The sequence below is a fragment of the Rhinoderma darwinii genome, chromosome 5 (assembly GCF_050947455.1).
Source record: "Rhinoderma darwinii isolate aRhiDar2 chromosome 5, aRhiDar2.hap1, whole genome shotgun sequence".
NCBI lineage: Eukaryota > Metazoa > Chordata > Amphibia > Anura > Rhinodermatidae > Rhinoderma > Rhinoderma darwinii.
Window position 1 is genome coordinate 212,076,785 of NC_134691.1, and position 8,433 is coordinate 212,085,217.

The 8,433-nt window shown below is 42.1% G+C and overlaps 1 non-coding gene across 1 annotated transcript; it reads right to left on the reverse strand.

Annotated features, from left to right (window-relative positions):
* Nucleotides 1-8,247: 8,247 nt before the first annotated feature.
* On the reverse strand, nt 8,248-8,433 carry LOC142654462 (U2 spliceosomal RNA). Its single transcript, XR_012849061.1, has one exon. It is a non-coding gene; the product is annotated as a U2 spliceosomal RNA (small nuclear RNA).

Below are 8,433 nucleotides of genomic sequence, written 5' to 3' on the forward strand. Positions count from 1 at the left end.
TACACGCGCAGGAAAAACGCATGTCTTACGCGCGTATTACACGCGTATTACACGCATACATGGTTAAAATACGCATTGCACACGCTGCTGACACGCGCGCAAAACGCTGCGTTGTTTGCGCGCGCAAAAACGCAACGTTCGTCTGTATCTGCCCTAACGCCAATAAATTCAGCAAAAAAACTGTGGGGTTAAAATGCTCACTATACAACTAGATAAATTCCTTGAGGGGTGTAGTTTCCAAAATGGGGTCACTTTTTGGGGGTTTCCACTGTTTAAGTACCACAAGACCTCTTCAAACCAGACATGGAGCCTAAAATATATTGTAATAAAAAGGAGGCTTCAAAATCCTCTAGGTGCTCCTTTGCCTCTGAGGCTGGTGTTTCAGTCCATTACCGCACTAGGGCCACATGTGGGATATTTCTAAAAACTGCAGAATCTGGGCAATAAGTATTGAGTTGCGTTTCTCTGGTAAAACCTTCTGTGTTACAGAAATGTTTCTATTACAAATGAATTTCTGCAAAAAAAAATTACATTTGTAAATTACACCTCTACTTTGCTTTAATTCCTGTGAAACGCCTAAAGGGTTAAGAAACTTTCTGAATGCTGTTTTGAATACTTTGAGGGGTGAAGTTTTTAAAATGGGGTGATTTATGGGGAGTTTCTAATATAGAAGGCCCTCAAAGCCACTTCAGAAATGGACTGGTCCATGAAAAAAATAGGTTTTGGAAATTTCTTGAAAATGTGAGAAATTGTTGCTAAAGTTCTAAGCCTTGTAACGTCGTAGAAAAATAAAAGGACGTTCAAAAAACGATGCCAATCTAAAGTAGACATATGGGGGATGTTAACAAGTAACTATTTTGTGTGGTATTAATATCAGTTTTGCAAGCAGATACATTCAAATTTAGAAAAATGCAATTTTTTGCACATTTTCTCTAAATTTTGGTGTTTTTCACAAATAAATACTGAATTTATCGACCAAATTTTTTCACAGACGTAAAGTACAATATGTCACGAGAAAACAATCTCAGAATCGCTTGGATAGGTAAAAGCATTCCCAAGCTATTACCACATAAACTAACACATGTCAGATTTGAAAAAATTGCCTGCGTCCACAAGGCCAAAACAGGCTGTGTCCTGAAGGGGTTAAGAAAAGAGCAACAAACAACCGCACACAATTGACACCAATAAAAACCTCCAAATTAGTGAATTCCAAGCCTCCGTTGTATCTGCTCTAAATCAAATGGCCTTTTCAATACCACTATTACACAAAAAAAATAAAAAAAAGTCGAGTAACCCTTTTTAAAGTAGTAGCAGCAGGAGGAAAAATCAAAGCCACATGTAGGATCATGGGTAGAATGATACTTTTGACTATAAGTACCTTACCTGTAAACGAAAGCTCTCTCATTCTCCACATATCCAATTTCCTCGCAATCCTACCACACAAATCATCCCAACTTTCTTTCCCTTTCATCTCATCATCAAACACAATCCCAAGAATTTTCACACCATCCACCTGTTCCATATCCGAATCACACACACGTTCATGACTAAAAAAAACACTTTAAGGCTGGGTTCACACGACCTATTTTCAGACGTAAACGAGGCGTATTATGCCTCGTTTTAGGTCTGAAAATAGGGCTACAATACGTCGGCAAACATCTGCCCATTCATTTGATTGGGTTTGCCGACGTACTGTGCAGACGACGACGCGTAAATTGACTGCCTCGGCAAAGAAGTGCAGGACACTTCTTTGCAACGTAATTTGAGCCGTTCTTCATTGAACTCGATGAAGAGCAGCTCAAGATTTACGAGCGTCACAGACGCCTCGCATAATACGAGGAGAAGCTTTTACGGCTGAAACGAGGCAGCTGTTTTCTCCTGAAAACAGTCTGTCATTTCAGCCGTAAAAGCCAGCTAGCGTGTGCACATACCATAAATTTGCTTTTACCAAAATTGATTTTGAAAGCAGATGCAATGCAAAACAAATTCACCAACTTCACTCTAGCCAAATCGTACACAGAATCACACAAAACACAAATATCATCCATATATCCCAATACTTTCACATGTTTCCCATTACATCCAGGCACCAGAAACCCTTTTACTACTTTGTCATTTCTAACCATTTGCAACAAAGGCTCAATCGCACAAATAAATAAAATGGGAGACAATGGACAACCCTGCCGCACACCAGACAAAATTCTAAATGGTTTTGTAAAAAACCCATTCACCTGCACACAACTTTCAGCATTTGCATATAAACTTTCTAACAAAGACACAAAATGAATCGGAAAACCCATTCTCACTAACAATTTAAACAAAAACACATGTGACACCCGATCAAACGCTTTCTCAAAATCTAACGCACACACAATCGCCCTCTTCTTCCGACACTTACAATCCTCCAACATATCACGCACCAAAGCCACATTCTCATGCATTTTTCTCTTTGGAACCGCACATACCTGGTCTTCATCAATCACACAACTTATAACCTCTCTCATACGGTTAGCCATTAACTTAGCAAACATTTTGTAATCAGAATTTAAAAGAGTAATCGGCCGCCAATTTTCCAATCTCCTCCTATCCCCCTTCCTATATAAAAGGACCACAGTTCCCTGCCTCATTATGTTGGGCATCCTATCCCCAGAAAAAAAGGCTCTCATTATTTGTATGACATCTTTGCCTATGATGTCCCAATATTTGGCATAGAACTCGGATGGAATACCATCAATCCCAGGGGACTTATTTTTTTGCCATGCTTACAATTACATTCTTCACTTCCGCTTCAGCAATCTCACCAAGCAAAACAGGACAATCACTTTCAGAAACATAATTTTCCACAACATCCAGAAACTCCTCTGATTCACCGAGATCACATCCTTTCTCAGTATACAAATCTTCATAAAAACAAAACACCGTATCAATCACATCCATACCACCAACCTCTCTCTCATCTTTATTTAACAACACATTCATTCCACTTTTCCCACCACACATTTTCTTAAAGAAAAACCTAGTGCATTTTTCACCTTTATCCCTAACCTCCACCTTAGCCCTAAAGATGATTTCTTTCCCCTTATTCCTAAAACAATTCCACAGATCCTGCCGAACATCTAATCCTAAGGATTTACAGTGAAGGAAATAAGTATTTGATCCCTTGCTGATTTTGTAAGTTTGTCCACTGTCAAAGACATGAACAGTCTAGAATTTTTAGGCTAGGTTAATTTTACCAGTGAGAGATAGATTATATTTAAAAAAAAACAGAAAATCACATTGTCAAAATTATATAGATTTATTTGCATTGTGCACAGAGAAATAAGTATTTGATCCCTTTGGCAAACAAGACTTAATACTTGGTGGCAAAACCCTTGTTGGCAAGCACAGCAGTCAGACATTTATTGTAGTTGATGATGAGATTTGCACACATGTTAGATGGAATTTTGTCCCACTCTTTGCAGATCATCTGTAAATCATTAAGATTTCGAGGCTGTCGCTTGGCACCTCGGATCTTCAGCTCCCTCCATAAGTTTTCGATGGGATTAAGGTCTGGAGACTGGCTAGGCCACTCCATGACCTTAATGTGCTTCTTTTTTGAGCCACTCCTTTGTTGCCTTGGCTGTATGTTTCGGGTCATTTTCGTGCTGGAAGACCCAGCCACGAGCCATTTTTAATGTCCTGGTGGAGGGAAGGAGGTTGTCACTCAGGATTTGACGGTACATGGCTCAATCCATTCTCCCATTGATGCGGTGAAGTAGTCCTGTGCCCTTAGCAGAGAAACACCCCCAAAACATAATGTTTCCACCTCCATGCTTGACAGTGGGGACGGTGTTCTTTGGGTCATAGGCAACATTTCTCTTCCTCCAAACACGGCGAGTTGAGTTAATGCCAAAGAGCTCAATTTTAATCTCATCTGACCACAGCACCTTCTCCCAATCACTCTCAGAATCATCCAGATGTTCATTTGCAAACTTCAGACGGGCCTGTACATGTGCCTTTTTGAGCAGGGGGACCTTGCGGGCACTGCAGGTTTTTAAACCATTACGGCCTAATGTGTTACCAATGGTTTTCTTGGTGACTATGGTCCCAGCTGCCTTGAGATCATTAACAAGGTCCCCCCGTGTAGTTTTCGGCTGAGCTCTCACCTTCCTCAGGATCAAGGATACGCCACGAGGTGAGATTTTGCATGGAGCCTCAGATCGATGTCGATGGACAGTCATTTTGTATGTCTTCCATTTTCTTACTATTGCACCAACAGTTGTCTCCTTCTCACCCAGCGTCTTACTTATGGTTTTGTAGCCCATTCCAGCCTTGTGCAGGTCTATGATCTTGTCCCTGACATCCTTAGAAAGCTCTTTGTTCTTGCCCATGTTGTAGAGGTTAGAGTCAGACTGATTAATTGAGTCTGTGGACAGGAGTCTTTTATACAGGTGACCATGTAAGACAGCTGTCTTTAATGCAGGCACCAAGTTGATTTGGAGCGTGTAACTGGTCTGGAGGAGGCTGAACTCTTAATGGTTGCTAGGGGATCAAATACTTATTTCTCTGTGCACAATGCAATAAATATATATAATTTTGACTGTGATTTTTTTTTTTTTATATATATAATCTATCTCTCACTGGTAAAATTAACCTAGCCTAAAAATTCTAGACTGTTCATGTCTTTGACAGTGGGCAAACTTACAATATCAGCAAGGGATCAAATACTTATTTCCTTCACTGTACATCTCCTAAGAAAGGACACACTTATCAAAACGTGAGTATTGTGTCCTCTTCCATTTTGCTCTACTATACCCTAATTTTCTATAAAAAACACCAATTTTCTTTTTAACCCATACCCACCACTCACATACATTAGGAGACAAATATTTTCTCCTCACCCAACAGACATATTTCCTCTCAAATGCATTCCTTACCCTCACCTCATCCAAAAACCTCACATTCATTCTCCATACCCCTCTACCATAGAAAAAAAATATTTATTTCAAACACCCCCATCAAACACTCACGATCGGAGAAGGAGACCCTCTCTTGTGAGTAATTCACACATTTCATGGCATTAGAAGAAAAAAATAAATAATCCAGACGCGAGTCTGTCCTTCCATCATCCGCGTGGTAAGTGAAAGGACCCGGTTTTTCATCAATAGCGTCCTGCAACGCAAAGTCTGACACTTTGCTTCCATAGATTCCCCGTACTGTCAACATTTGTTTCTGTTGATCCAGCAGGGGCTTGTTTCCCCAGGATGCAATTAATGTCCCCTGCACTAATAACAGGAATCTTCCCATGCAAAAAAAATGTAAGATATTCAAACATCTCCAACCTTTCAATCTTTACAGCATGGGCGTAAATATTGATGATTTTAAACAACCAACCCCTGTATGATAGCAACAAACAGATGCATCTGCCCTCTTTTATGATTATTTGTTTGATAATAATGTCTTTATTATTCGATCGGATAGCAACTCCATCATTTCTATTAGATGATGAATATGACCAGATGGCCTCCCCCAACTTCCATTCCTTCTTAGCTGGTATTTTGGATAATCCGCATTCCTGAAGGCAAAAAATATCACCGCCCTTAGAGGCCAGAAAATCTAGGACAGCAGCACGTTTATATGCAGATGCAAACACCCGAACACTCTGGGAGACAACTGTAAGTCTCCTAGACATGTTGGTGTAAAAAGAAATAAAAAGAATATTTTTACAAAACTTTAGGCATCTCAAGTCCCAGAAAAGCTCATGGCTTTCTCAAGATTAGCCAGGTTCTCTTCACTTAAGAAACCTTCACTGGGCGAAATGGGTGCTTCAAGGCACATGTCAGATGAGTTAGGGCTAGCACTTGAATCTGTGTCCAGTAAGGCATACAAATTTCTATGCTTCACATCCTCCAGAGAACTTCTTTTTAGCCTTTTAACAGCTTTCCCAGGTTTCCCTCTCTTGGAAAACACTTTATGGAAAATGGCAGCACTTAGGGCACTAGGCATCCTTGCCTCTTTTTCATCCTCCTCAGAAACTGACCATTCAATTTTAACAGATTCATCCATCTTGTCTTCAGGGCTGGAGAACTCCTGAATCTGCATACCAGACACACCCTCAGGAGATGCACAAACAGTAGAGGGCGCTGCTGCTCCACCCTCCTCCAATAGAGCAGCTAGTGGAACATGCACAATTGACTCCACAGGTGGGACCACACCCAAACTCAAGTTACCACCTGGTGCAGCTGGTTCCACCTGCAACCCAACTTTCCCAGAGTCCTGAAGATCAGGCTCTGAGCTACGGCCAGCAGACACATCAATGGTCTCAGAATTTGTGGCAAGAGAAGTTGTAGTTCTCACCCAACCATCTCCTTTTTCCTGCCTTCCAAAAGGAAAAACCTTAGGGCACTGTCTACATGAATGCCCAGCCACACCACAAATTTCACAAGTTGGCGGCAGAATACAAGTGCTGATTTCATGCCCAGGTTTTTTACATTTACGGCACACTTTGCCCTTGCAGACGTCTTTAGTGTGCCCATAGGAAAAACATGACCGACAAAAGGAAGGCATATCCTGGTAATACAAGTAACCCTTGTTACCACCAATAGAAACATTTGCAGGAGGGTTCATTACTCCTCCAATACAGCTGGAGTCAGGTTTCAGCTTGACCCAGTACTTTATGTCCCCGTTGAAGACACCCCACAAATTTTTTTTGTTCCACCACACCCCTAACTTGCGTACAATAATGTGCCAAAAAAGCACGCACCAGTCTCCTATCCAAAAAAGGATTGTACATGTGAACGGTCACACACTTCTCAACAGCGGAAAACAGGGGTTGCATTTCAATATTTTTTAAGGCCTTATGCTGATCTTTTCCTTTAAGAACTTGATAGGTGTTCAGGCAGTCAGACGCTTCAAAAAAAGACACATCGTATGTAGAAATATTAGAAAAGGTCTGAAAACAGAATACCTGTTCCAATTCCACTCCAGCCAAGTAAAAAAGAATCTCCTCAATAATGTGTCCAGGTCCCACTTCATCCTTTCTTTGCTCGTTCACCACAAAACGGATCGTGTTTCTGACTGCTGCCATTTTTATTGAATACCCACGGCATGGTGATCGCCCTCAAATATCGCCGGAGAGGACCTCCACGAGACCAGCCCTCCGGCCCAGACCAGGCAATAAACCTGATCTGAGCCAAAAGGCCGAGAAGCGATAACCTGAAAGTGGCGCGCGTTGGCAGAGCCTGGTCAATACTGCTGTTCACCCCTTGCAGCGATTCAGCCTACTCCTAGGCACCTCCATGGGGCCCTGCCGACTCACACAGTCAGCCAGCCAGGCGGGAGGTGAAAAAAGGCCGGAGAGGAAGCTAGACAGGCTTTGCTGCTTTTGCTTGCACCACAATGCTGTGCAGAAAGCGGAGGGAATCTACATAAAAACGCCTTCCTGGCAACGCCCAAATGCCCTCCTGCCGTGCAGACAAACGCTAGCAGCAGCAAGTGCATGCCCACAGCCACCCCTTCTCCCTTCACACCTTCGATCACCTGCAATACAGTGCCTGCTGACAAAAACTGACCAACACTGCCTGGGCCCAGGCTTGTCTGTCTGAGGTCCCATTATGATGTCATAAAGCTTGCTCTTCTTAGGGCCCCACTATGACACGCGCAAAGTTCTGTCAACCTTATATTAGACGTTGCTGCTCAGTCAGTCACTCACTGTTGCCTTGGAGGGCAACACGGCAACATTCGCCCCCCGTGTTGTCTGTCTGCACAGCTAGTTGCCTCCAGGAGGCCACAAGAGGGAGACGGGACTGCTAAATGGCAAATAGGCATCCACCAACGTTACAGACAACTTCTTCTCCTTCCTCCTACAACCTCCATCCTTGCACAGTTTGTTATTCTTCCAGGTAACAAATCCAAATTGGTGGTGTCTTTGTAGGCAAGGGTTTGTTTCAACTTCAATTCTTACAACTTTCAAATGTAGGGAGGAGAGCTCATTCCATGGAAAAGGAAGGTGAATGAGCTGTTCCAAATTAAAATGCTGGAAACACAGAAACACAGACACAACACAGCCAACACAAGAGGTGGCAATCTATTAATGGAGTCATTTAATAATGAGATCATTATCACACATTACACAACATACATTGTATCAAGGCATTGTACAACAGGCTTTCAAATAATGGGATTAAAGGAGAGATGCAATGTGCAAGAAAAAAACAATGGCAAACACAAAAAACACTTTTGGAATCTGATTTTAGTGAACACATAAGGAAAGGGTGCACCGGTCCTGGAAATACTGCAATACCAGGTCAATGCGTGGAGTGGACAGAGCAAGCTCTATTTCCATCTCCCTGTTCTAAAAATCCATTTAATATATGGTCCCCAGATAGGGGACGTATCAGATATTAAACTGTTTTTTTTTTCAGTTGGCTACCCCCTCGCGGGGGTGTCAATGAT